Below are 20,088 nucleotides of genomic sequence, written 5' to 3'. Positions count from 1 at the left end.
GCTCAAGAGCAGCCTGGTGTGAGCAGAGAGCTGGATGAATGCCCATGGTCCAGCCTTGCCTGCTGCCTTGGGAACAGGAGCCTTCACATCTTGACAGGTCCTCACCCCACCACCTCACAGCTTGAGGCTGTTTTCCAGCAGGAGAGAAGTCTTCCCATCCTTTCCAAACCTGCTTTCTTTGGGAGCGGGTGGGGCTTCCCTGTGCCAGAGGACCCTTGTGTGGAAGGGCTGTGCGTCCTGGAGCCCGCAGGCTGAGCTGCAGTGAGGGATGGGATGCAAGAAACTGCTCTGCATTTCCTCTGCATGGCTCTTGAACCCAAACTTGCCCTCTGTAAGGGACCTGTGTTCTGGATTTGGGAGTTGCTTGCTTGAAATTCCAGTCTTGCCAAGGGCAGGGCTAAGTGGTGGCAGCTAATGGTGAAGGCAACCATTGTCTGGTGATGGCTGTGGGTTCAAAGCCTGCTCACAGCCCAGGAGAGAATAATTTTCGTGCCCTTGGCTCTGCTGCTGGTCACGGATCACTCACCCTTCCTTGCTAACAGCCAACACAACGTGAGTAAACTGCATTGGTTGCTCGAGGAGCAGGAACAAGATCTTGGCAAAGCTTGTCTTGCATGGGAAGAGCCCTCCCCAGGCGCTGTCTCAAGCGTACACTGAGTGTTCCAAACCTCTGCTTGGAGTCTGACACATGAGGAATGACTACCCCAGGCTAAAACCTCTCCTCTTCCCCAGCAGTGGTTGAGCAGCATGGTGGGAGCAGCTGAGCAAACACAGGAGCAGCTGCTCACACGTTCCTTGGTCCTTCTCCTCCCCAGGATTTTCCCTCCATCCCTGGACATCTCTGAGCCTCCTAAGTGGTGCCAACTTTGCCCTCAGGGCCAAACAGCCTTTGCCTCTGGCCAGGGGTGTCCAGCTGTGGGGACTGGCCCTGGCAGAGACTACCACTGCCCACCCTGCTCTAGGGGCAGGGCACAGCCACCGCCGTGTCCGTGACCTCTGTTCAGCCCTCGTCCCTCTGGATCCTCCATGTAGGACTTGGATACTTGGAGCTTGGTAACAGGCCAGCCCCTCCTCTCCAGAGGGGTCAGCAGAGGTGCTGGGTCTGAGTTTTCTCTGGAAAAGGGGAGGAAGTCCTTTCTCCCCTGCACCTGCCAGCAACGTGGGCTGCTTGCTGCAGCCAAAAGCAGCAGGTTTTGCCTGACTTCTGCTTAATGTCACCTTCCACTGCTCTTGCCTGGACAAGGGCTCTATTCCTTACCCTGAGCTGATAATAGAGAGCTGTTTCACTCCTAGAGCAGTGCTTGTCCTTCACTTTGTTTTATACTGTTCTTGGTTTGAGTTCTGGAATAAAGCCACTGTTTTCTTAACACCAGGACAACTCCATCCTGCCCCTTCCCTGAGCATGTCTTTGTCCCCTATCCCTGTGTGCCACTCTAGTGTCCCAGGAGTTGTTTTTGCTGAGCTGCCTGCAAGGGCACAGGGGCTGTCCCTGAAGAATTGCAATGATTAATTATTTTTTAATTAATATTTTTCTTTTTTCTTTCCCTTCAGCTGTTTTAAAATCTCCTTTCTCAAGGTGGCTTTGGTGGTTGTGCCAGCGTCCTCAGTACTTCCTTGAGGTTCTTCCATTTGAGGCCATTTCCCCTCTTCCCCAGAGATCCTGCTGCACTTGCCTCCCTGCAGGAGCATCCTGTCACACCAGCCAGGTACAGGGGCCTTTTCTTTTGGGTGGCTTTTGCTTTTCCAACTGGCATAGCAGGAACTGCCAAGAAGGCACAGAAATTGCTTTCCCTTGCCTGTAGCTGCTGGGATCTGCTGCTCCTCCTGGGAACTGGAGGCTCTTGCCTGGAAGAAGGGCCCAGCACCTCCCAAAGACATGGGGCTGCACTGGGAGCTGGAGACACAGAGTCCTGCCTGCGGCTGTCCTTGTCCCACACGCAGCAGATGATCAGCCAGACTCCCTGGGAAAGCTGCTGGCTTGCCTGGATCCCAGGTGGAGAGGAAACAGCAGCCCCCTGGAGCTGCTCAGGCTCCCTGCTGAATGCAAGTTCACGTCCTGAGACCTTTTCCAAAGCATGAAGAGGAAAATCTGCCTGGGGCCGTGGGGAAGCAGTGAGTCCACAAAGCAATCTGGTTGTGTTAATCTCTCACGGCACAGCATAATCGAGCTCAGCCCCAGCAAAGTGCTGGGCAAATATTGGTGTCTTTTTTTTTTTGACTTGTTACAGAAGCTGGAGCTTATCACACTCTCTGAGCTACAGTGTCTGCTCCTGTGGGACAGCTGGTAGGAGCCTGGCTTTCTTCCTGAGGACACAATGCCTCTGGTAAGTGGGAATGCCCAGCGTTATTTGAATTTTGCACTCTTTTCCCTGCTATTACTGGATTTCCCTACTAAGAGCTGTCCTGGTTAACTGCTCCCCACACCTTCTACCCATAAAAATCCCCGTGCAGACACTCCCCGGGGTCACCTGGTGGGGTTACAGCAGGGCTGCCCTCTGCAAACACCAGGCTCTGGCACCTGCCAGGCTGTTCCTTCCCGTTGTGCAGTGAGGGAAAATGGAAACAGCTTCTCCCGTGGCAGCTTTGCGACCTGGAGGCTCATAAAGGCCAGAGCAGTTTTAATTATGAGCTTGTTCTAATGATGCCCAGGCTTTGTTTCCTCCCACGGAGCGGGCCAACCCTCTGAGGTCAGGATGAACTTTGGATACAGAACTTCTGGCACTCGCAGTTAGGAAAGCTGGAGAGTTTCCCCCTCCTGGAGCCAGGCACCTGCAATGTGTGATGTATGGCTCCCACGAGGCCAGTTCTCCTGGCCTTAACGCTGCTGAGAGCAGAACAAACACATTTGTTCCTGGACACAAAATAGCCTTTCTGTTTCCCCCGGCTCTGCCGTGCCCCAGGAGCCCCCTGTTCCCCTCCCAGCTGGGAGATGGAAGGGGCTGAGGGAGCCTTTTGGAAAAGCTTCTCATCCTAGGCTTGGATTAAGATTTCTTTAGCTGGACTCTGTCCTTACACCCTGAACTTGAGCTGACTTGAAAATGAACTCTGAGCCCTCCTTGGAAAGGGAAAGGAGGGCCTGCAAGGAGAGGTTGGAGCTGGAGACCCCTTTCAGTTCCCCTCTCCTGCTGACTCTGTGTGGAAAATGACAGCTCCGGTGCCAGGCCCCTTGTACAAAGGGTCTGTACCAGACTCATGAGGAAAAAATTGATTTTATGCTGGCTTGGAGCAGGATTATTGTGGAATCTTCCAGGGTACTGCATCTCTGTCTGGGCACTGTTGCCCTCTGTTTGCTGGGTGCCAGTACAGCTGTCAGAGTTATGGCCAATTAATTAGAACCACTTCCCCTTGTTTTCCCCTTATAAATCACTTCCTCTTTAGTCAGCCTGCAGAGAAAACAAGGGGAGAGTGAAACAAGTCTGAAGTAAAATATGAAGCTCCCTTTTATTCCATATTTCAGACAAAGGCAGGCTGTGGGACAGGCAGGGAATGGCCTTTCTGAGCCAGTGCTCTGTGAATTCACACTCTCTTTATGAGCCTCTTCAGTGCATGAAGTGAAGTTTTTAATGGCCGTGGCTGCTCACTTTGAATGGCTGTGAAGTCTGGGTCACGGCAGAGCAGTGTAAATTCCCTTCCTCTCGGCTGCCATCGGAATTAGCTTTTTCCAAAGTGCAAAGCCTGATGAGGGCGGGTCAGCTCGGAGCTGGGCCATGATGAGCGCCTTAATCAGAGCTTCAGCCACAGTTCTTGCCCTGATTGTGAAGGAAGAGCGGGGTGCTGCTTTTGTGTGAGTTTGGCTTTGTTTAAAGACCTTCTAGAAGTTACCTTTGGCCAGCTCTCCCGTTGCCTGGAGGTGTCACCTCCATTCTCCATGGAAAATGGACCAGGCTTGGTGTAGCTGAAGCTGGGTGGGGTAAGTCTGGGCTTTTGTACTGAGCTGCTTGGAAGGTTTGTGTGATCTTGGCTTGGGCTTTTTTCTGTCCCACCTGAGGGGTCACCCATCCTGTAAAAGGTCCCAGGAATTAATGTGATTTTATCTGTAAAGATTTCAGGGTGAGGTGGGTGTGGATTTCCCTCACAGGCAGCCTGGTGGGTGGATGTGATCCACAATGCTGAGTGGGCAAAGGGGGAAGAACCTGCCCAACTCTACTTTCCAAATATCTGTGGATGGGTCAGCTCAGAGTGCTTGGCCAGCACTGCCTCGAGGTGTGAAATGGTCCCACAGGCTCCTGATCCCACCCAGGCATTGACACACTGTCCTTGGTCAGTGTGGGATGCAAGCGCTGGGAAAGGGGGAAGGGGCCTCAAGTTGTTCCATGGGAAGTTCAGATTGGATACTGGGGGAAATTTCTTCACTGAAAGGGTGGCCAGGCACTGGAACAGGCTGCCTGGAGATGTTCAAAAATGAAGCAGATGTGGCACTTGGAAATATGGGCATGGTGGGATTCGGCCGAAGGTTGGATTTGATGATCTTGAAGGTTTTTCCAGCCTTAGTGATTCAATGATTCTCTGGCCAGAGCTTTTCCCAGCTCTTTCCCACTGCAGCTGTGCTACTTTGTTTTCCAGGAGTTGTTCTTTCCCGCCTTTGTTGGCTTCCCAGATACCTTTGCAAGCCTTCTCCAGCCATTCCTACTTTCCAAACCTTTCATCAAGGTGGAAGTCTGGGCACTGTGTGAACTACACTGTTTCTCTTTTATCCCAAATTCAGAAACCTTAAACAAAATAGCCCCTTGGCATTGTTCCTAGGAAACCACACAGCAGGCAGTTGGAAATAATCATACAGATAATTTACTTGAACACTGCCCATAGGCACATTTTAGTCTTCTCCTCTATTTCTAAGGAAATTGGAAAGAGGGGCAGTGTTACTGTCTTTTGAGAAATAATAGAGGCCCAGGGTTGCACAGGCAGCAATTCTGGAATTTCTTTTGTAGCATTAAGGGAAAATTAAAAAAAAAATAAAAAAAATGCAAGTAGAGGTAAGCAAGTGAACTCTGTTCTTTTTTCAGAGAGAAAAAAGTTCATTCACAAGTTTTTTTCTTTTCTACAAATATCCAGAGGCTATTTTGAGTGCTAGTGAGAGATCTTATTAGGCTCTTGTTTTGAAGAGGGATTGACAAAAGTTTGGGAGGGAAGTAGATTTTGGCTGACATGGTTATATTGTTGCAGTCTTCCCCCCCCCCCAAAGTTTTCATCTTCCAAAACTACAGATTTTAATTAAAAAAAAGGGGGGAAAAATTCTCGGCCTTTCAGCTCTGCAGCACATACAGACAAATAAATTAAAAAGTGGGAGAAGTGGAACTAACCCAATAATCCGTGAAAACCTAATTTCCCTCACAAGCGTCGCTGACGCAAACGTCTCCCCTCTCCCTTCCCCTTCTCCAGTTCAGGGGCAGTGATTGGAGAAATTGGCTAACAAGATCAGAAATTTAATTACCGTTCTGCCTCCCCTTCCCAAGAAATTGGATGTCACACTTCCTTGTAGCCTGTTTTGAAGACGTGCTGGGGCTGGTGTTCACATGACTTGAACCTGACTCCCTACCCTCTCCCTCCACTTTCCTCCCCCTATTCCACATGGAAATATCCATCCAGTGCAGCTAATCCTTGGATTAGCTGAGATGTGAGAGGCCATGGGTGCGCTGAAGGCCATGGTAAGGCTTTGCCAGGCCCAAATGGAGGCACTTTGGGTACCTGGTGTTGGAGGGAGCATCAGAGGGGAGAGAGCAGGAGTTGGGATGTGCCATGGAGCAACATCTCCAGGTGCTTCCCATGTCTCCTTCTCATGCTGGAACAGGCAAAGGGAGTGGACAGGGTCAGAGAGGGGTCTGAGTTTACGCTAGTATTTCTTCTCTGGTTTTATGTCTGGGTCACAGCCAGCACATAGAGGAGTTTTCCTGTCTGTTCAAGCTGTCTCAGATCTACACCCCCAGTTTTTCCCTCGTTGCTCCCAGGCGGAAGCTTTTGCAGGGTTCCTATGGAGGCTGAGGAGCACAGCCTGTCTCTGCCTGGCTGTGGTGAGGGCAGAGATGAATGAGGAGCAGAAGAGAGGAAACATGGCTCACTTTGTCGTGTCACTTCTATCACCGGCAGGGATCTGGGATGTGTAATTAGCTGAAAAGGAGGCTGTTCTACATAACACAGGCTTGTTGTCCCCAGCCCAGCAGGCCGGGTGACCCAGCCTTTGGTCTCCTGGCTGGCAATGTCACCACAGTCCCCTGGCAGCACAGCAGCCTCGCTGGAGACAGATGCTCTGTTTATTTCTCCATTTGTATTCCCAGCGTGTCCCGAACCCCGTGCTAACTGTAAGCCTGGCTTAGAAATTCCCTGCAAGCACCTTATCAGATAATGAATAATGATTTATTGAACATATGGGTAAACAGCACAGATAAGATATAAATACACTTCGGAAGAGCAGTTGCATTTGTAAGGATCTGTACCAAACCCGCCCTGTGGATTCCAGCTCCGCTTCCAGCTGCCACAAAGGCATCTCCTGCTTGGGCTGCTGTGCATCCCTGCATCTCCACATGCGTGGGGGAAAAACAAAGGGCAAGGGGCGAGGGCAGAGTCACCTGCCAGGAGATACTCACAGGGGTGTGGGCATTAATTCACTCTGGCTGTAGGAGCCAGGCTGGAGCGTAAGCAGGCTGCAGTACTTGAGCCAAAATTTGAATTTTGATTTGATTTTAAAGAAGATTGAAGATTTGTTCACCCACTTGAAACAAAGCAAGGCTGTGGAAGCAGTGTTGCTTACACTGCTAAACCAGGATGAAGACAGGAGGCACGGCTGCTCTGTGAACATGGGCTGGGACCCCAAACCTATGGGAGGGGTGGTGTTGGCTTCTTGAAAATGGGTTCCTGGCACTGAACCCTCCCAGGTGCACAAACCAGCCTGCTGGTGTGGTTGGCCATGCTCTGCCTCCCTGTCAATGGATTCTGTACATGCAAAGAGCAAAATCAGCTCTGTTAGCAGATGGGTACCTGATTTTTGTGCTGTGGCTGCCTCTGGAGGGAGATGGAAGGCAGTATCCAGCTGTAAACTCAGGGATATGATATGAATGTGGTGACAGATGCTGTTTGTGCTGCCCTAGGGTGGAAAGACTCACTCACCTTCCCTTTTGGAGTAACTCATTCCCAGCAAACACCATCTCAGAGGCCATCTTCAGTGAGATTGCCCTTGTTGAGTCTCCAACAGCTTTGCTGCTAAGTTTGCTGGTGGAGAGCCCCTTGGAGATCCAGTACTGCTGTTTCCAGGGTTGTCCAGGAGTTGTGGTGACTCTCCAACCCTGCTCATCCTCTGTGCATCATCTCCTGTGTGGCACCCACTGCCTCAGGTGATCTCTCCCACCTGCCAGGTGTGTGCAGCTCCTCTCTGCAGCAGAGTCAGGGGAGCTGCCGGCTTGGCCTCTGGATTTATTCTCCCTGCTGCCCTTGAGAGCCACTCCTCCACTCTGTGGCCAGGGGACCTGCCATCAGCCAGCCAGTGTTATTTGCAGCCCTTCCAAGGTCGTGGATAAATGATAGCTGTGCTTTTCTCTCTGTTTAATCATCAGTCACCAAAGGCAGGGATGTTCAGATCTTTTAAAGCAGAGCAAAGCAAAGTCAAAGCTCACTGGGTGGGCTGTAGGATGTGAAGGGTTGTGAAAGACCTGGCTAACCCTGAGATATTTGAACTCAGCCTGGCATTCTGGGGGTTGTGATGTCCACCTGGACAAGCAGATAGAGGCAATTATTCAAGCCAACATGGGATAATCCTGTGAGATGCAGGGGGGGGGCAGTTCAAGAATCCTCTGAGGTCGTCTTTTGGATGTAGGAGATTGGTGCAATTGATGAGTGTGGGAATACTGTGAGTTTGGGTTTTCCATCTTTGGTCCTGCCACTGTGAGCACAAAGATGTTTTTCTTTTTTAATGCTCTGCAGTGGTGGTTGGGGCATTGCTTTCCTCGAGGCTTTTGTAGGGACGTGGGTTATCATTTTCTTTTTTGATCTGGAGATTTTTCAGTGATTCAACATTCCTCTTGCTCCCTCCCAGCTGTGCTCATCACCCTCTTGCTTTATCCCAGCAGGCCTGGCTCACCATCATGTGACCTCTGGGCTAAAAGGTAAATGACAAAATCCTAGGGACGGGAGCCTGATAAAGCTTTGTGATCCAATCTGTTGGTGAGTACAGCCATGGAGAGAATTCGATTTGCATACATTTCCTACCCGGAATTCCTCTGGAGCCATTGGGAGTCACCATAGCTAACACAGGCTCTGAGCTATGGGGTTTATGTGCATGCAGAAACGACCCCCATTTGCTTTCTTGGAAAGAGATTTACTGGAGCGTTTTTTGTCTTATTGTGCACCCCCTCCTCCTTTCCCTACCCATCGGGGGATTTCGTGCTGCTGTGGAGACTCTTTGATCTGAGTCAATTCTTTGACGAAGCTTCACAAGACAATAGGAAAACAGAGCAGTGCTCTGGGGAGAATCCTTCCTGCTCAAAGAAAGAAAAAGGTGGGAATCATGCTGGCTCGGTGAGTTGGTGCAGCCCAAGGGCAAAGAGCCTCTCTTGCTGCTCCCAGGGCTGTTCTTCAGTGGTGGACACCAGGATGTGCATTCTGCTCTGAGCTGGGGTGAAATGTGGGAAAGGCTGGATCCAGAGCGTTGTTTGGATCAGCATGGGGGGAATCAGGGTGAGTAATCATCAAAGATAGTGTGGGGAGCTGCCTGGTGGAGAGACATGGGCCCCATGGGTCTTCTTGCTCCAGGAAGAAGTTTAGGGATCACTGCTGGGGGACAGCCCTGTGGCCTCGGGGAGTGCGGTCCTTGTGTCTGAGCCAGAGCCAGGGCTGCTGTTAGAGGCATGTCTGCAAGTTTCTAAGCCCCGTTCTTCTTTCCCAAGACTTGTTGGCTTTCCCATACAAACTGGGGTGGATGTAGCCATGGATTCAGCCCCTGCCACTTCAGGCTCCTGTGGTTGATCCTCACCTTGGAGAAGCACGCGCCAAACGAAGCTATGTGTGCCAGGGACCGCCGGGAACCACGGGATCAGCTCCCGTGGGAAAGTCACCGAGCTGCCTCTCGTTTGCCTTGGTGTCTCCTCCTTCCCTTCCTGTGGCTGCTGCCCTGTTAATTGATTACTGCCCTGCTCAGCCGTTGCTTGTGGAGCTGAATGTGCCGAGTTAAAGCGCGAGAGCGGAGAAAGGCGGCAGTGATTCTGAGCGCTGGGCTTGCATCTGAAAGATTACAGCACAATCTAATGAGCTCATTAATTTCATTTCATTAACCAAACACTGCTTGTGGAGAATGGCAAATATTTAAAGAAGCGCAGCAGGGTCAGAAACACATTTAATTAATGTTGTCACGTGGTGCTGAGAACAGGAGGGGGGAATAAATCCCAATGCCATACATTAACATCCATGGTGACTTCTCTTTTATATTTAATGTGCTGCTTGGGTGAAAGGCCTGCCTGGCTCCTGTGAGCACAGTGCCTGAGCAGCTGAGTGTGTTTCCCCTTCCTCCCAGGGTCCATGGAAGCCAGGCAGGGCCGTTATACCCTTTAGAAGGGAACGCTACAGACAAGAGGAAGGGGCTCCATCATGGGGTCCATAGGGGTGATGCTGGTTTCCCTGTGGTCCTTCTCCTTGCTAGGCCATGCCTAGTGTGGTTATCACACTAAACTGGTGATACCCTGAGCTTATCAGCTTCCCGTTCAGGCAGCTGGGCACCGTGGGCGCCTCAGTGGGAGTGAAATCCAAAGTGCACAAAAGTGATAGGGAAGAGAGGGTTGGAGCCTCTCTCAACCCCTTTGAAGTTTGGTGCACTTGGCTGTTTGTAGGGACGGGTATCAGTCACAGAGGTTACAAAGTTGGTTCCCATCCCCCTCTCCTCTGTCTCTAAGGGAATTTAGATCTGGTTTTTTTTTGGCACAAACTCTCTGCATATTTATTAATCTGTTGTGGAGGTGGGCTTTGCTAAAATCTCATTTCGATGTGGGGGAGGACATCTCATTTGTGGCTCTTCCGTTAGGGCTGCTGTGAGGCATCCGAGGAAAACTACAGATTGCTTTTCTGATTGTCCTGGTACAGTCTGCTTCTTCGGGAAAATTGAATTAGGATGGATACCTGGATTGCACCGGAAGGTCTGGGTTTCTCACTGGCAAGTTATTTCTGTGGTTCCAGTTCAAGGAGCATCCCGGTTAAAACAATCTTGGAGGGAGTGGAGCTGGATTTTTACCCTGGAGTCTGGCAGCGCTCTCGCGTTTCTGCGTGTACTTTGTGACATATTGGGATACTGCTAGCTCTGCTAAAGGGCCCTGCTGGTGAGAGGGCCAGGAGATGGCCCTAATTTAGGGTAAGTGGTCAGCTGAGCTTGCCTGGGATCTAAGTAGAACCGAGAGTGTGGTACCACAAAAATCTGCTTGGCCAAGGAATTGTAAAACCAAACCTGCCTTGGGGGACCCCTTCATCCTGCCAGCAAACCTCAGGGCTTCACCCATTCCTTTGCAAGCCTCTCCTCGGGGCAGAGCTGTGTCTGTGTGGGCAGGACCACCTCTCCCTTGCGATAAAAGCAAATGCCCTGTGCTTGGCAATATTCCTCGGTGGCAATTCCAGCAAGCACTGGCAATGCAGTAGTGATGGTGGGGGCACGTCAAAGCAGGGGTGCAGCCTGGCTGGGCAGCGGGCAGGGCTGGGGGGGCTCTCATTAATTCCATAGCTGGAGGAAGCTGCTGGGCTCAAAGGCTGAGCATAAATTGTCCATGATTTAGTCCTTCAGTGACAGCTTTCTCCTCAGAGTCTGGCGCTTCCACAGACAATTCCAAGCAGTAGGTGAAGGCAAAGAGCAGGAGGAGCTGGTGTCCTTTGGCTCTGCTGCGTGGCAGCTCTCCCATTACCCCATCGCTCAGCCCTCGCCTTGTCATTACTTGATTCCTCTTTATTGCAATAAAATGAAGCTGTGCTTCGGGCTCCTGAGTTCATCCTCCAGCACGCAGCACTAACCAGGGTGGCTCGAGGCCAGGTGCTTCCAGCAGGCTCAGCTGCTGGGAGCAGCTCTGGGAAAAACCTGCTGCTGGGATGGAGGGGTGGGTGGCTGCCTGGGGCAGAGAGGTCTCAGCACCACTCTGCAACCACTCATGGCTGTGAGTGCCAACAGAATGAGGGATTTGTCCCCTCTGCTGGGGACACGGTGGTGCAGGTGGCCCAGAAGGAGGGATTTGTCCCCCTGTGCCTGGGACACAGTGGTGTAGGTGGCCCAGAAGGAGGGATTTGTCCCCCTGTGCCTGGGACACAGTGGTGCAGGTGGCCCAGAAGGAGGGATTTGTCCCCCTGTGCCTGGGACACAGCCATGCTGGTGGCCCAGAAGGAGGGATTTGTCCCCCTGTGCTGCAGACACAGCCATGCAGGTGACCTCAGCGGAATCCTTTGGGGAATGCCAATATTGGCTGCTGTTACTGCTCCCTGCGGAAGAGCCCACAGTGCCCATTGCTGCATTAAGGCTGGAGAGAGGCAGAAACATCTGATGTGAATTCCTGGTGGTTGTTTTGTTCCCACCTTTCAGGTCACCTCGAGGGAGAATAGTGGATGAGTGGAGCCTGTGTCCTTGGCTGGCAGCTGATGGCCCAGGGAGCCCAGGGGCCCGTGCCAGGTGAGTGTGATTGGTGCCTGGGAGGCAGAGAGTGACAATTTCCATGGTGAGTGGGTTGGAATGTCCTTCCCACTCCTGACATATGGCTCTTGGGCAGGCTCAGCTTGTGCTTTGCGCTTGGGTGGATGGTCCCAATATCCAGCTCAGCATGCGAGGAGGCAAAATCCCTCTCTTTTCCTTGGGAAGAGAAATAGTTCAGCGTGACCTGGGGAAAGGTTCCAGCAGGTCCAGCCCAGCCATAGGACAATGGTGCTGGAGCTGAAGTCCGGGGCTGGAGCAGGCGGTGAGAACTGTGGGGAACCTGGCAGGACTCAGCCAGGTTTGGGCAGCCTTGCCAAGCCTTGGAGCCAGGAGGCTGTAAGCATTTCTGTGCTCTTGGTGACACTCATCACCCTGTCCCAGGAGGAGCTGTCTTTGTTCTGGCCTTGAAGCCGTGAGCAAGATGCCCACTGCATTCTGCTGAACCTCTTCTCATGCCCGGGAAGAAAACCCCTTCTCCTGCCTGGAATCATTGGGACAATGATTCAGGTGGCTGAGGAAGGAGCTGTGCCCTTCAGCCACTGCCTCGAGGGCCAGGCTTTGCTGCTCTGCCCTTTGCAGGGGTTAAAGCAGCGCTTCCCTGTGGCTTCCCGGCTCCCGAAAAAGCCAGGTCACCCCAGGGATGTGACAGATTGGCTCCTGACCTGGAAGGATATCAAATGGAAGGGTTTAGCTTCTGAAGGGGGGCTGTCCAAGGAACTCATGGGAGCAGAACCAAAAATGCTTTCCAAATACCAATGCTGTCGGTTCTGCTGCTCCTCAGAGGAAGGAACTGGACTGAAAGAGCACCAGACAGCAAAATGTTCCCTAAACCATGACTATTTCCCAGAATTCCTATTCCCAGCCTCTTTGAGGAAGTGTTTGACCATCTTTGAAGATGTTTTCTAGTTCACTGGTGTCATCTGAACAGATTTTCTTGCCCTATGCTCTGAGATTTGGCCCATGACCAGAAGTTTGCTTACCCCTTTTATACTCCAGATCCTTCAAGCCCTGGCAACTGGCCAGCTCAGGGAAGTGGAAAAACCTTTTCTTTTAAACCTTTCCAGCAATATTGACAAATCAGAATGCTCATGGGATCGGGGAAAAAACAGTTTTACCAGTAGGAAACCAAAAGGTAGAATGTCAAACCAAAAATGTGCAATTTGACAGAACTTAAAATAATATTTTTATGTAGTTGTTTTTTTTTTTTTTTTGTCTTTTCAGGGTGAGAGAGATTTCCTGCTCGTGAGCTGAAAGGCAAAGATTTTTTTCCCAGCTCCAGTAGTGGCACCTTCTGCTGTCAGAATTGATGGTTCAGATTATCAAGATACTTCAGGCTTCAATACTTATGCTCCCTTAATTGAGGTATTACAGATACTATGGATTTTTTTTTTTAGTACATCCTTTGCTTTTTGTTGTTTTCCATGGTTCAGTAGTTGCTTCTGTGGGTGAACTTAGAGTTCTACCCAGAAGGTAAACAGAAATCTTTAAATAAATTTTTAAAAATGAAAGAAAGTGAGTCTAAATATAAATCTGTCAAAATCAGACTCTTCTTTCTGTGCAGCAGCATTGAAGGGAAACAATTGATTGCCAGGATCTGCATCCAGAGAGGGAAGCTGGGGGGAATATCCTCCTCCTGGCTGTCAGGGTGGGATCCAGCACCCGTGGGGCTGCGTGTCCATCAAGGGTGAGGAGACAGATCCATGGACTGTGGAGAGAAACCACATGGGGGAAGTCATGACTCAGCTGGACTCTTGAACAAAAATCCAACAAGGTTCCATGGATTTCACCCCTTGTCGGGGTGGGGAAGGAAAAAGGAATTGGTTTTTTTTGCCGTTTGGCCCAAGCCTTTACTTGTCCTCTGAGTCAGCTTAGTGGAAGATGCCCTCAGAAGATCCAGTTTCTCTGCTCCTGGGAGATGTGCACCTAAGGACACAGATAGCTTTTGGAATTCTTATCTTTGCTAAAAGTCATGGAAACTGGATTTCCAGCAAAAACTTGGCTCACTTTTGCTGGTCACTCAGTCCATAAAACACTGTGCTTCCCTTCTCCAGCTCTTCCCTTGCAAGTCTTCCCTTGCTTCCTCTTCTCCGTAGGCTCTCTGGAAGTCATTCCAGTTCATGGAATGTCAGGCTGTGGCTGAAGTATTTAAATCTTTTTTACCAAGGAAGAAAAAAAAATTCTTTTTGTTTCTTAAGGAAAAGTTGAGACAAAAAAAAATGGTTTTCATTAGAAATTCCCACGGGGAAGGAACAGCAGACAGAATCCTGTTCTCTGACTAACTCTTGTTTCAAACACTGAGGCAGAGTGAATCTTTTATAAGCTGTTTTAAAGGAGGGATTGTAAACAGAATTGTCCATGAAAATGGAGAATGTCTTGCACATCCTAAAATGTGTCGGGCTGTTGTTGAGCAGGAGCTGCTCCCGCTCCACCTCCTCTGATTAAACACCAACACACTGTGTTTAAGCAAAGCCTCCAGGCAGCTTTCCATATTCATAAGACAAGGGCTTTACCAGGAAAGGCAGCTTTTTGGGGGAATGTCAATATGAATATTACAGTCTCTCTGCTCTTTGTATTGTCCCCTAAATTGTCAGAGTGAAATTGTAGGAGATAATGTACAATTATGCTGTCACTAAAGTGTGTGGAGCTGTTTGCAGGAGCTTTGGAGAGAGATCCTTCTAGGAAAGGCAAGGCTGCCTGCTCCCACCTCTGCTGGGCTTCAAAGATGGGCTGAAAGCTGCATTTCACTCTGTGTGTGTGACATACTGTCTGAGCCTCAGGAGTGATGTCTTCTCCCTGTCCTCTTCAGCCATGGAAGCATGGCAGATGTTGGGAGTGGGGCTTCCAGGGGAGCAAGAAGAGGAGATGTTAATAACTTTCAGGAATGACTCAGGATGGCTCACAGGCATTTTGTGCCATCCTAAGGACATGGGAACACATCTCTTCCTCCTCTAGCTGACATGGATTGTTTTGTGTGGGTGGAGAGCTTGGGGAAGCCATCTTGCTTGGTTCCTCCTTGCACAAGGACCAGATTTGGGGGCAGTTTTGGGCGAAGGAAGGCTTGGGAGTGAGGGTTTGCACACTGCTGAGGTTTTGGAGAGGGGACTCTCCTCCCATCACCTGCTGTGTTTCTTGGTTCAAGTCACTGATAAGTTCTGTGGAGGACCCTGTGGTGACAAAGTGGGGGTGAGGCTGTGACATTTTGCAGCCCTGGGGACAGGCTCCTCTTGCCTCTTTTGTTTTTGTGACCGATGTCCCCACTTAGGGGCAAATATTATTTTCATTCTATTTATTATTAATCTCCCCATGTGATATTTAAACATGCTCAATATTTAAATCCCATGCTCTGGAATGGCCAGAGCTGAGGGAGCTGCTGAGCCTGGAGCAGCACTGACAAGAGTGGGAGAACATGGTGGTTTAAGTGCCCTGCTGGTGCTGGGATGGGTCAACCTCCTCCTTGCCACTGGGAATTGCAAGAGTCTGTCCCCTGAGCTGTTCCAGCTGGACCAAGGATGGTTCTGGGGTGGCATTTGTTTAGGATCCCTATGGAGGTGCAGTAAGTGTCACTTGCAGGGATTGCTGACCCACAAGGTCTCTTTCACCTCTTTATTCCCCTGCTCTGAGAAGATAAAATCCACTTATGATTGACAGGCCCATTTGTATAGCAGCACAGAGCCAGGCTAGTGCCTGCTGGGGTTGGGATCACACGCGTTTGGGGTGAAGCCCCTTCTCAGCTGTGCCAGAAGCTTGGGAGGACCTTGCAGAGAGGGGCTCCTCTGCCCCGTGCCAGGCATGGTCAAGCTGCCTGGGGCTCAGCTGAACTTCGTTCTCTCCTTCTCCCAGGGCAGGGAGGTGATTTGCTCACTTGTGAGGTGCTGGGGGGAAAGCTGGGCTCCAAACCCTGGCTCCTGGTGAGCCAAGACGAAGGAGCATGGAAGAGTGGTGGATAAGAAAAGCCTCCTGTTGCCAAGCAGAGCAGTTTTCCTGCAAGTCTTAACGGTATTTATTGTGCTTTCCAAGAGCCCCAGAGCCAGATTTCGTGCAGTTCAGCTGTCACTAAATGGCAAATGTACAGTTCTGGCCCTCCTGGCCTTGTTGACATCCTGGAAAATGAGATTCCTGAGCGGCAAAGAGCCAGCAGGCAAATACCCCTCCCCAAAGAGTGCTGTCTTCAGACCCCAGCGCAAAACCTGGCACTTGGGAAGCTGTGCTGGGGTTCATTGGCGCTGATCATCTGTCCAAATTCTTCCTCGCTTGTTCAGGCTGTCTCTGAGACCCACAAGGCTTGGCCTGAAAATCTCTTATTCAATGGCATTGATCTCATGGTAGCGAGCTGTTTCATTTAATTGTTCTCTCTTTGTTTCCCTGGGACTTCTCACTCCTTGCCTGACACGAAAGCCTGTCCTTGCTGGTCAGTGTCCCCAGGTGGGGTCTCCTGGCTGGCAGGGCTGGATGTGGCTGAGGAACATCTCCTGGAAGGGCAATGAGGAGAGGCGCATCCCCTATCAGCCCTGTGGGCAGTGTTTCCCAGAGCAGTCTTTGTGCTGACAGAAGAATAGTGGGACTGTAAGTCTGTGGCTTTTTCCCAGGGGATGTGGGACAAGGGAATGTCCAGGGAGCAAGAAAGTGAGTCTGACACTGTTGGGCATCCGGAGAAGCCTTTGCCTGAGAAAAAGTGTCTGCTCATTTCTTTGTTTTTGTTTTTTTTTTTTCCTTTTTTCCTTTTCACCCCCGTTCCCATTAAGCTAATGAAATCAGAGGTTACGATTGCGTCTGGGGAAGGCGAAGTGTCAGCCCGCCATCCCTGGGTGGGGTCGTTGTCCCTTCCTTCCTCCCCCGAATGCCACCTCTGAGCAGGCATCCGGCCTCGCTGTTCTTTCTGTTTAATTTATGAATAAATAATTGCAGCGGCCGAGGATGAATCCAGCGGCTCCGGCAGCGCTGCCGTCCCTGCATGCCGCCCCAGCGATGCCCGGCGGGGCGTGCAGCATTCCCGCCGCTCCCATTGTCCGCCCCGGCGGCAGCCGGCAGACCTGCCCCCTCCTTTCACTCCCTGCCGCGGGATGCTGTCCCGGGCCACACAAGTGAAAGCGTTCCCGAGGGTGAACAAGGTTTCCCGAGGGAGGGCGGGCAGTGGGAACGGCGCAGGGGAGCGCATTTATTATTCCCTGCGGACTCGGGCGGCTGCGCTCTGCGGGGGAAGATTTCTCTGGGACGGTTTTGTGGTTTTCCTTTCAGTGCTGTGGGGTTGAAAGATACTGGGGTGGGGGTGTGCGGGGATGCTCTGTAGGGCTTTGGAGCAATCAGGTGTAGATGTATGGTGCTTCTTTCCTCAGAGCCAATAGGTATTGGTAAGGAAAGACTTCCTGGTTCATATCAGTTAAAATCAGCGGCCAGGGGTGTTGTCCTGGGCACATTGTGGCATGGAAATGCTTATTTTCAATGCAGACAGGACTTCTGACAGCATTGGTCCTCACGACAAGGAACAAAACCTTTTCCTGACCCATCTGCAGAGGTGAGAGGGTGGATCTGAGGATATCAGGAACAGCCTGGGATGCTGGAGGTTCCCTCAGGGATTTGTTGTGTTTCTCAGCCTGCTGTTGATCTCTATTTTACCCCAAGCAGAGCTCGTCAGTGCCCAGCATCCCTCACACAGTGCCTTAGAAAGTATGGAATAAGCTGCCAGCAGGGCCAGCCCAGGTGTTAATCCTTTGCCGGCTGGATTTTCCCAAGGCCCGTTGGATGTGACCATTCAGTGCAGGTGCCACTTCTTCATGCATGAGACTTGTCAGACACATCTGACATCAGTCTCAGAGCAGCTGGGAGAGGTGTGAGGCTGTCCCTCCCACACCTTTCCACTGGCAGTTCCCCATCCCAGCTGCTATCCCAGCTCCTGCTCTGTCCTGCACCATGCCATGCTGTGCTGCCATGTGCTGCTCATGCTTTAAATGCTTCTTCTGTAGCTGTTGGATGGGAGCTCGAGCAGAAGAGAGGGGTGGCCACTCCCTATGGAATGGAGGCAAAAGGGAATTTGTGTGTCTGCAGCTTCCCAGGGTGTTCCTGCCAATGCTGAGGTCATTTGTGGTGTTACTGGAGCACCAAATGCATGGGAGGAATAAATAGGATTGGGAGATTTGTCCAAGAGAGCTGAAGAGGGACTTTTGGCAAGGACATGAAGTGACAGGTCAAGGGGGGATGGCTCAGTGCTGAGAAGGGCAGGGTCAGATGGGATATCAGCAATAAATTCTTCCCTGTGAGGGTGGTTAGGCCTGGCACAGGCTGCCCAGAGAAGCTGTGGCTGCCCCTGGATCCCTGGAAGTGTCCAAGACCAGGTTGGATGAGCCTGGAGCAACCTGGGCTAGTGGAAGGTCCTTAAGGTCCCTTCCAACCGAAACCATTCTCAAGTTCTGTGTTTTGGGAGCTGAAAAGGGATTGTGATAGTGTAAGGCCATGTGACACCCGGCCACATGTGTGCTGCTGGCTGCCCTTCCTAGGGACCAGCCAGGCCCCCGTGGAGCATCCTTCAGTGGGCTGGTGATTGCTCCAAGTGCTGTAGAGTGTATGGAACAGAGCCAGGAGAAGAGCCCTGGGACAGGGAAAGGGCACGTGGAGACCTTTGCACCGATACTGATCCTCCCCAGCTGAGGGATCCTCAGGTATGGGAGGAGAGGTCACAACAGCAAAGAAAAGTATTGCTCTGGGAACATCTCTGCTCATGAGCACTCAGGAGCCAATCCCAGCAAGGAGCTGGTCTCTCTGAAACCTGGGCATGCTCCTACAGCCGGGCCCCAGCCACCTGCCAGGCTGGAATGGCAGGCTGGGGACTGTATGATCTGACAGTGGGTTTGTGGCTCAAACCCTCCTGGGACCTCAGCTGAGCAGCTCGTTGCACCTCTCCCAGGAAAAAGAGAGAAATACTTGTCTCTAATCTCTATTCCTACTCCAGGGCTTTGCATCTAATTTTGCAGTTCTGTACAAGATTTGATAATGCTGGATGGTGTTCTCTGGGAGTTGCAGCTAAATCTAGAAACACTCTGTAAAAACACTCGGCGTACATTTCTTTATTTTAATTATTTTTTTTTAACCCTGAGCCAATCAGTTTTGGGTGGAGTTCTGGGCCACATTGGATTTCAGCTTCAGGAAACAGAAGAAATGCATGATGTCATCAATTGTGTGCCATCACATGCTCTTGAAATGCCATCAGACTTGCTAAATATTCAGAGTATATTTTCTGTCTCAACAGACTGTGTTGGCTGAAACTGCTTATGCAAATGAAAAGCTGTACCTCTTCAATAGATTGTTAGGAGCTGATCCTGAATAATTGGGGTTGAACGGAGCAGTAGGTGGGAGAAGTCAGCAGAGGCAATAATTAATCAAGTGGCTTCTTGTCTGGGCTGGCTGTGGATCCCAGAAAACCCTCCGTGAAGACAGGACAGGCTCCGTGGAGCCTGATGTTCCTTCACAACCATTGCAAATGCTTTGCAGGAGCCTGAGTTATGCAAAAAACCCTTTTTTAGGTTTTGCCCAGCAACTCCCAAGGGAAGCCTGTTAGAAAGTCTCAGCATGTGTTTCTAAACTCCAGCTTATATTAATTCCAAGCTGCTTTGTTCATTGACTCTAATGGCTCTTTCCCCCCTTATTTTCCTTCCTCCTCTTTTCCTTCTCCAGCCCTCCATGTATTTCCAGACCCTCAGCCATGTCCCTTCTTGGCTTTTGTTTTGCTGGACTAAGTGAGCTGAGCTCTTTTCATCTCCCCTCAAAAGGCATAGCTGTTTCTTGTATCACCCTCTATTTTTGCAGGTCTTTTTGATCTGGAGTGGACCCAGTCTCCCAAATCAGAGCTTTGAAAGATGACAGCTCCCTTTCCATGGAGATGTTGGGTGCTGGGAATGGGGGGTGTGAGAGCAAGGAGCCCACGTTCCACCCACAAGCCCCAGAGGCAAGCACAGCACTGCCAGAAACAAGAAGCAGGGAACTCATTTCACACTCAGGCAAGTCCCTGATAAAGGAAGAATTTTTCCTGTTGTAAAATGGGATATATTAAAAATAAAAAAAAAGTAGAATTGATTCATCTGGGTGACTGGTAAGAGTTAATCGATAAAATAACAGTTTCCACCTTTTTATGAGAAATTAGCTGATTAGAAACTTGATTAATGGGATGATTTTTCATGAGTGTAATTAAAGCACTGCATGGCTTCTCGTGTAATTGATATTTAATGCCTACATGGAAAGCTGCTTTTCTATAAGGAACGGTGTTGGGTTGTAATTTTTTTTTCAATTAAGCACCTGTGGGCAGAGGAGAGGCCAAGGGGCTCATCAACAATGGTGAAGGAGGGACAAGAGCATGGGATGCAACTGGTCAGGACATTCCCAGAGAAATGGGAAAACTTCCATGTTTCAGAGCCATGCACAGGATAAGACAGATGGATTGGAGTCTATAAGGAGGAGAGATG

At 50.6% G+C, this 20,088-nt stretch overlaps 1 long non-coding RNA gene across 1 annotated transcript; it reads left to right on the top strand.

Annotated features, from left to right (window-relative positions):
- The first annotated feature begins 1,559 nt into the window (after positions 1 to 1,559).
- LOC119704529 lies at positions 1,560 to 19,743 on the top strand. Its single transcript, XR_005257990.1, has 6 exons — positions 1,560 to 1,706; positions 1,803 to 2,112; positions 2,229 to 2,324; positions 11,531 to 11,617; positions 12,860 to 13,000; positions 19,436 to 19,743. It is a non-coding gene; the product is annotated as an uncharacterized LOC119704529 (long non-coding RNA).
- The last annotated feature ends 345 nt before the right edge of the window (positions 19,744 to 20,088 follow it).

This window comes from Motacilla alba, chromosome 9, assembly GCF_015832195.1.
Source record: "Motacilla alba alba isolate MOTALB_02 chromosome 9, Motacilla_alba_V1.0_pri, whole genome shotgun sequence".
Lineage (NCBI taxonomy): Eukaryota > Metazoa > Chordata > Aves > Passeriformes > Motacillidae > Motacilla > Motacilla alba.
The sequence above is the reverse complement of the archived record's forward strand: the minus strand, read 5'-3'. Positions and strand labels throughout refer to the sequence as shown.